The sequence below is a fragment of the Fukomys damarensis genome, unplaced genomic scaffold, assembly GCF_012274545.1.
Source record: "Fukomys damarensis isolate Sample0158 unplaced genomic scaffold, DMR_v1.0_HiC HiC_scaffold_17, whole genome shotgun sequence".
NCBI lineage: Eukaryota > Metazoa > Chordata > Mammalia > Rodentia > Bathyergidae > Fukomys > Fukomys damarensis.
In genome coordinates, this window is record NW_022900929.1 from 21,379,612 (window position 1) to 21,388,170 (window position 8,559).

General features: G+C 35.9%; 1 protein-coding gene across 1 annotated transcript in view; it reads left to right on the plus strand.

The window, feature by feature from the left end:
* Positions 1-8,559, plus strand: part of Auts2 (activator of transcription and developmental regulator AUTS2) — a 1,133,790-nt gene that overhangs the window by 343,594 nt on the left and 781,637 nt on the right. The gene's annotated exons all lie outside the window — the stretch shown is intronic.

The following is an 8,559-nucleotide window of genomic DNA, read 5'->3' on the forward strand; positions in this document are numbered from 1 at the left end:
AAATAAACAATGTCTCTTTGTACTCTTTGGAAGAATATGAGTTAACAAGTTACATATTTGATGAATAATTCTCCTCAGCATCGTGGGAATATAAATAAATCTGAAGACATGACCTTATTCTGAGTCTGCAGTCCAGAGAAAACCAAAACTAAACATGAATGAAATTTGGCATAACTAGATATGTTCTGTTCTAGAGAAGGAGTGCTGTTAGGGAGAGAAACAGTGTAAAGCAACTCAAGTAAGTGGAATGAGCAGGGTTGAAAATACCAGGTGTGCTGTGGTTAAGGGAAGTGTGTAGGTGGAATAAGGGCTGAGTGTCCTAGATAAATGGAGTGGAAGCAAACTGTTTGGTTTTGACACCACAGAAAGGAGTTCATGGTAAACATTATCGGTCAGTTATAGGTGGTTGAATAGATAAGACAAAAATGGGTGGGTGAAAGGAAGAGTTACAGGGCCATTGAAGAGAAACTACTGATACAAGCCAGCCACAGTCATTGTGGTTAGGATGATGAATGGTGATTTGGGAAGCTATGTCAAAGAAAGAAATAACAGTGCTTGCTGACAAATCAATGTCATTCTTACAGGAAGGGCTGTTCATGTTTCAAAGTGGAGCATCATAATGCTATAGGTATATCTAGTTTAAGTAAATCTTGTATCTAAAGATTTCATTTCATAGTGATACAGTGTATTTGCACAGCAAACAAAACTTTTAAACACTTTTATATAACAGTCATTTCTTGTTACCTTCAACATTTGTATCAACTTTCTTTTGAGTAAATGCAAGTGTCACCAAAAATGCTCAGCTTATGAACAATGAATCTGGTGGACTATTCAAGGACTAAAATAGAATCATCTTTTCTCCTATTCACATTTTTCCCTTTTTTCTTTATTGGTACATTTTAGGTATATAGTACAGTTACATTCGTCATTGGGATCTTGTACCTTTACATGATATATCTTGTTCTTATTTGCCCATCCCCCTGCCCTCCTTTAACCCCCTTCACCCTTCCCTATTTACAGAGACTTTGTTTACAGTTTTTGCTTTTCTCTTATTTTTTCTTTTCCCTTCTTAGCTTTCCCCTACCCTTCCCACTTCCGCTATACCTTTAGACATTTTTTCCTATTACGCAGTGTCAACTATACACTTTGATTCTTATTTACACTTTTAGTTTATCACACCAAAGAAACTATTCGGTATTTACTCTTTAAAGGACAAACATCTGCTTAAAAGAAGTATTTCAAAAGGAGCCCCCTTAAATGTCAGATTCTTTTTAGGCTTAAACTGTTCATGTTTCAAAAACATTATATTGCTAGAAGTTTGGGAAGGCTTCTGACTTAGGTCCCACCCTACCTCCCCCTATCTTTTCCTCCAAGCATCTTCTGTCTTGCTGCAGTGACTGGTGCAGGTTCAGCCCACTTACATCCTGTCAGGGGATAAACTTGACACTTTTTGCTTTCATGAAACAGTATCTGTGTGAAGTGGGCTCTTTGATCCACAGTCTTCCCTGCTGAAGCTTAGAAAGGATTAAGGAACACCTCTGAGTTGATGAATATTGGATGAGATTTATATAATTTAAAATTGTACTCCAGTTAACCCTTTCATTCAACAGAGAGACAATAGAGGCCTGTGCAATTATTGTTCCTTTTAAAGGCTTGAGGTTACTGTGTCTGCTCTGGATGCATTTTTCTAATTTATCTGGGATAGAATGTGGGAAATTAGTAAATGCTAATCGATACTTGTTCCCTTTTGTCACTTCACAAAGAGAACTAGTCTCATACCCAGTTATAATCCCTAATGTGACATACTGAAATGAATTCAGGATCATGTAGCATCTTTGTATTAGACATTGGAGTTCTAATGGTGAACAAGGCACATACTTCACTTGTCATGAATAACATTAGTAATAATAATATGACCAACTAATGTTTCTTTAGTGCTAGTTACATGCAAGTATATATTCTAAATACACATCTATTTTAATGAGAATTTAATAAATTTATGGCAGTGATGATAAACCTTTTAGAGCTTTCAGTGATACAAATAGCCCATTATGGCAGACATGCCATAGGTTCACCACCGCTGACTTGTAGGATCAGTATTAGTATTACCTCCATTTTATAGGCAACAAAACTGAGGGATTCAATAAATTGTCTAAAGTCTCATAGTTTATAAATCATAGAGCCTGTGTTTGAAACTGGTCAGGTAGGTCCAGGAAGACTATTCCAGCATATATGGTAAGGTGGCCGCAAGAGTGGGCCTGCTTTCCCAGTTATGTGATCGTCTGATAGGAGAGAAAGGCATATGGTTGATGAGTCCTTTCAAGCATCTGAAGTTCCCTGGGAATGTATAATAGGGTGAATTAACCTAGGGAAAGGAAAAGATGGGAAGACCATTTGAGAAAATGTCCTGTGAGATGAAAGTGAAGCATGAATGGGTGCTACCTAGGTGAAGAACAGCAGAAATGAGTACCTACTCTATCTCGTGTAGTGGTAGTCATAAGGTAGAAAGAATAGAATATGATGATTTTCAGAAACAATTGAAAGGAGGCCATTAAAAGGGGTGGAGAGAGTGAGAACATGTGTCGGAGTGATGCCAGCAGAGGCCAGATTACAAAAGGTTCTGTAGTCCTGTCTGAAAGATGTGGACCATGGAAGTGTCCAAGATTAAAGAAAAGAGCAACATTAAAGGAATAGAAACATGAGACTGCCACAGTGAGATGTGTTTTTTTTTAGTGTGTAAGTATGTGAAGCCAAGGCTCAAACCCAGGGCCTCCCTGTTGCCAGGCAAATTCTCTGCTACTAATCTATATCCCCAGCCTGAGACATAAGTTTGGCAAAGGTGCTTTTGAGCACTGATGTGTCTCCTGAGTCATTGAGGGTGAGAGTGGGTGTTTTCTAACAAAGTTAGCAAATGGATCACCAGATCTGGGTGAGAAAAGATGCTATCTAAGCTCAGGTTATAACATTGAGGATGGAGAAAACTGAAGTGCTTCTTAGAATGAGAATAGAAGGTTTGTTTATGGGAGGAGAAGGAAGGAAACAGTGACAGTACTCAAGAATGGGAAGAAACTTTCAAAATGACCAGACAGGGCCATGAAAAAAGAAAATATCTACCATGAAGGGTCAAAAGCAAGATTGTTCAAGAGAATATAGATGACTTGTGTAACCCTGATATGGATGACTTTGGACAATTAGGGAACGATTCCTGCTGAGAACGTGGAGCTCTATACATAGATGGCTACACACACATGCCCTTGTGAGTACACCCACCTACACATATTTTTGTTATTGTTGATCTTTAAGCCTTCTAAATTAATGTCATTTCAGAGCTGAAGTTTTCTTTTATGCCTACAGGCCTCTGAAAGTGATATTATTGGTAAGTACCAGTAGCACAGTTAAGTGACCATACTGAGTTTAACAGTGAGTCAAAGCATAGAATAATCTAAGAGGGTCTGGCAGCACTGCCCAACAGTGAAAGGGACACATGAGTACTGGGTACAAAACTGCTGCCTGGATGCAAGGGGAAAAAGTATATTATCCACATGGGTAACAATTCCAGTGTTATCTTTTCTTTCATATTATTCTGTTCACCTTAAAGCCCTTTCTCTGCCCAGAGAAACACCAAGAAAGAGCTTTGTTTCCATTGTTCATTGGACATTTGAGATTGTTTTCTGCTGAAAGTAAGGTATTGGTCAGGGTGAGATAAGTTCTCAGTAGAGAGGAAAACATTTATAATGTAATCCATACAATGACAGCAGCTCTGATCTGTCTTGTAGATGTCTGAAGAATTTGGGTTTTGGTGGTTCTTCAGACTTTTCAGAGCTCAGTTTGCAGCAGTGATTTTAATGGCTGTGCTTGAGAATGTGTTTTTGCCAGTAGCATGGGGCTAACCTCAGATATAAAGAAAATTATTTTGGGAGAAATTAAATGTGATGTTTTGAAACTTGAAAAATGGGTTCTTTCACAACACTGAACTTTCTGAGGGAAAATAGTTGGACCAGGATAGATGTCTCACTGACTCAGAATTTTATTTATGCTTGCTTATTTTATTCTTAAATTGTTAAATGTACCATACTTTGTTTGGGATAGTATAAGGCAGTTTGGGAAGGATAGAAACAGAAAGAAAAGACCCTTCCATCAGGTACCTGAATATCTGCTGGTGAGCATTTTATATTTTCTTGTCATGTTGTTCACAGTTTTCACAATGTCCCTCATAGCTCTGATAAGTTATTTGATCTTGGTTTCCTTAGATCAGCTTCTGAAGTTGTTTTCTTTACTTGTAGTGACCTATCTCTCCCAATCTAACATAAGATCCTTGAGAACAAATACTTGGTCTGTTATGTCCCTGGTTCCTAGGTCAACATCTGATAGATGTGTTAGGCATTTAATGTATTTTAGCTGGATAAGTGAATTAGAAAACTTTACCTTCTGAATATCAGTAATAACTGTTTATAGTAGGCTTTGCATGCTCCCATTTATGTACAACTGATTTTGTTTTGTGCCAGGTTTTCAGTGATTTATAGTAGTTGGTCTTGAGGGGAAAAGTTTGGGTTACTTTTCTTTCTAAAGAAAGTGAGTGCTATAATTAAGTTGAAACTATAGAATTACTCATATATTTGTGATTTTTTAAATTAGAATATCCATTAGTAAATCATTACTGTCGTGTATGATGGAGAATATCTGACCACCTGCAAGGGCTTAATTGGGATGGAGGTTCGGCCCCTGGCAAGAGGGTTTTGTCTCCCACCAAGCTACAATTTCAACAGTAAAGTAAGCTGAATTGTGGTAGCAAGGCATCTTGGCAGGGACAAGTATAATATATTTCAACTGGTGATTTCTGCATGATTTGTATGAATTTCTGTATGACAGGAATCACAACAAAGCTATTACGTGACTTGTGTCTAAAGCTATCACTCAGATGGAGCCATGAAAATCAGTTTGCATATGTCAACAGTTTAATCTTTTACTATACTTGCCAATGGAAAACTGACACTAGAATTATTTTTCTGTATTTACTGACTGGCAGGATGTGGTTATCAAGTGCACTGATTGAAAAATCTTTAAATTCCATTCTTTAAATTGGGACCATATGTGTGTTTATTTTCCCTGGCCAAATCTATTTGTACATTTATCCACATGTATATGCATATATACAGAGTATAGTTTTCTTGATATGTCTTTGTTACATATGTATATATCCATATAGGACCCACATGCATATTCATGAGTTATTCATGTTCTTATGGATTCAAGTGTAAGGGTATTGGGAGAAGTTTCCTTACCTGTTAACTGAGAATAATACTACAGCCTGTCTTTTAGACTTTACTAAAGATTAAATTAGTTAAGATATATAAAGTTCTTAGAACACTGCCTCATACATATAAATTCTCCATAAATTTTAACTTTTTGAATTTTAGAGTATGTTCTTTATTCTCTCTGCCTGAATGTAGAACTATTGTATATCACCCATTATAAAAAATAAAATTAGGGGCTGGGGATTTAGCTCAGCAGTTCGGTGGCCTGCCTTGCAAGTGCAAGGACCCAATGAGTTCAATCCCCCATACCCCCCCAAAATGAAAAAGTTAAAAGAAAGGCTAGCAGCTTCAAACTTATTCCTTAATTCATTTGGTGAATTTACTGTTACTCAAAAATGCCTAAAACTAATTTTTTTGCCACACATGAAGTATCAGTATTTGCATTTTTAAATCAAAGCCATTTATTAGATAGTTTAATAATATTGATTCCTATACAGAAAGTATTTCTGTTTCTGAGTTATCATTCCCTAGGGTCTATCAGTGAGATATTTTCAATGAATACATCATTTTCATTGTCAGATTAAAACATACTTTATTGAAGATCTTAATTATAGGTTTGAGAGAGAACAAAATTTCCATTTATTGAGAAAAAATAGGTGAGGTATTGAGTGGCTAAGTGGAAAATAATACAGAGAAACACAAAAGAATTCAGAAAGTTAGATAATAGACACCTAGAAAAACAGTGACAAACTTTCAGTAAGTAATGATAATTCTCATTGGGGAAAAAAAGAAACAAGTCATTAGTAAAAAGGAGTATATGAATTGTGATGTGAAATTTCTGTTTAATAGTTGTGTTGAGTTATACGTGTTCCACTACATTTTGTAATGTCTTATACACAGAAGCAATATACATTTTTGTTGTTTCTTTTAATCTGGTTTGAACAATTGTGCATGAATCATCAGTCAACCCAGGGATGCTCCATCACAGAGCTACATGTTTGTCCCTCCATCCATGAATCCATCTGTCTGTCTGTTTATCTATCTACAGGGTTTCATTCAGTGCCCCATGCAGCACTCAAAGTTACCTCCCTCAGCCTCCTTGAGTGCTGTGATTACAGGTTTGTGATGAATACCTTCCTCATAATTTTAAAAGTTTTATTTAGATATATTTCACATATCATAAAATTTACCAATTTGATGTATACAGTTCAGTGATTTGGTGTATTCATAGTTATGGAGCCATTACTACAACCAACTTTAGAACATTTTTTATCACCCAAAAAGAAACCCTGAATATCTATAATAAGTCACTTCCCATTTCTTTCTCAGTTCTCCCTATTCTTGGCAACCAAGAGTGTACTTTATGTTTATATGGATTTACCTCTCTTGAACATTGCATATAAAAAGAATCATATGGTATCTCATATTTTGTGACTGCCTTCTTTCACTTGATATAATGTTTCTAAGATTATGGCTATGTTGTGGCTAAGTCAGCAGTTTATTCTTTTTCAAGTTTATTGTGTTATAATGGACAAAACTTGAATATATTTAAAGTATATAATGTAATTACTTGATATATGTTTACATTATGAAATGATTCATAAAATTAATACATCTGCATCCATAATTTTGCTTTTTTTGTGGTGAAAATTCTGATGACCCACTCTCCTAGCACATTTTAAGGATGTGTATAGCATTGTTAATAGTAATCATCCTCCTGTTCATTAGATTCCCAGAGCTTACGAGCTTATGTGTGAGTGTTTGTATTTTTTGTCAAAGTATCTCCATTTTCTCCCCATGTTCCAGCTCCTTACCACTATCATTCTACTGTGTTAATTAAGTCCAGCATTTGTGTATATTGCCCATATAAATGAGATCATACGTATGTGTCTTTTTCTGGCTTATCTCATCCACATAATTTCTTCCAAATTTATTCACATTGTTGAAATGGGAAGACTTCCAAGACTATAAAGAAAAGGGGATTCCTGTACAATGTTAGTGGGAATGTAAACTGTTGCAGCTTTATGGAAATCAGTATGGAGGCTCCTAAAAAATTAAATATTACAGCCCAGGGAACAAACTCATTGGTACAGCACTTGCTCAGTATGTGCAAGGCCCTGGGTTCATTCTCCAATAGTAATATATTCTTTCAATATCAGTACTTGGGTATATGTTTAAAAGAAATTTAGTCAGTATTTTGGAGAATTATCTGTACCCCCATATTTATTGCAACATTTCTGACATTAGTCAAGAAATACAGACAACCTGAATATCTATTGACAGGTGAATGGATAAAGAGTGTGCATGATATATATGCACACACACAGAGTATATATAATCATGGAATATAGAGTCATAAAAATACATTATTTTTATTGCTAATTTATATTCCATTTAATGTATAACATGTTTTGTGTTGTTTTATACACAGAAGCAATATGCATTTTTGTTATTTTTTCATCTGGTTTGAACAATTGTGCATGAATTATCAGTACCCCCTCTTATGAGGCAGGGAAAGCCATCATGTTACATAGACCTTCTGTCTACCAATTCTCTCAAGTTCTCTCCACCAGATCTTTACCTCAGTGAAGATTCTGAGTGGGGGCTGGGCATGGTGGCGCATACCTGTAATCCCAGCACTCGGGAGGCTGAGGCAGGAGGATTGCTATGAGTTTGAGACCAGCCTGGGCTACATAGTGAGTTCCAGGCCAGTCTCAACTAAATAGTGAGACCCTGTCTCAAAAAAACTAAAAAACAAACAAACAAACAAAACGATTCTGAGTAGGCACTTGTTTGATACTAGAATTCACAGTGATTTTTTCAGCAGCCAGAAGTGTTCATGTGTTACCAGCATTGTTTATTATTATTACAGATGCTTTGTGGATGACTGTAAATGTTCCTTGAAGGGATTGAGCCATTGTGGTCACCGACACTTGAGATAATCTAGTGTTGATCCTAATTGTGAGCCGAGCATGCACATCAATATCAGGTTGTGGGATAATTATGCCATGTGCAAGAATTGGAGGGAAATAGGGTTTTGATATTTCAGTGCTTGCCCTGCTTTACAAAACAAAATTGTTGAGAGCATATTTAGCATAGGACAGAATATTTATTTACACATATAGGCATTTTGACAAGAAAATTTACTGATTGTCTCAGTGTAAAATTTTGGGATTTAAAAATTAACTGAATACTAAAAGTCAAGTAAAATTTTGATTGAAGAAAATTATTGCTAAAGGTCAAATAAATTATCTAAAAGCAGTGATGTCTTTGGGAGAGCCTATGGACATACTTTTTTTTTTTT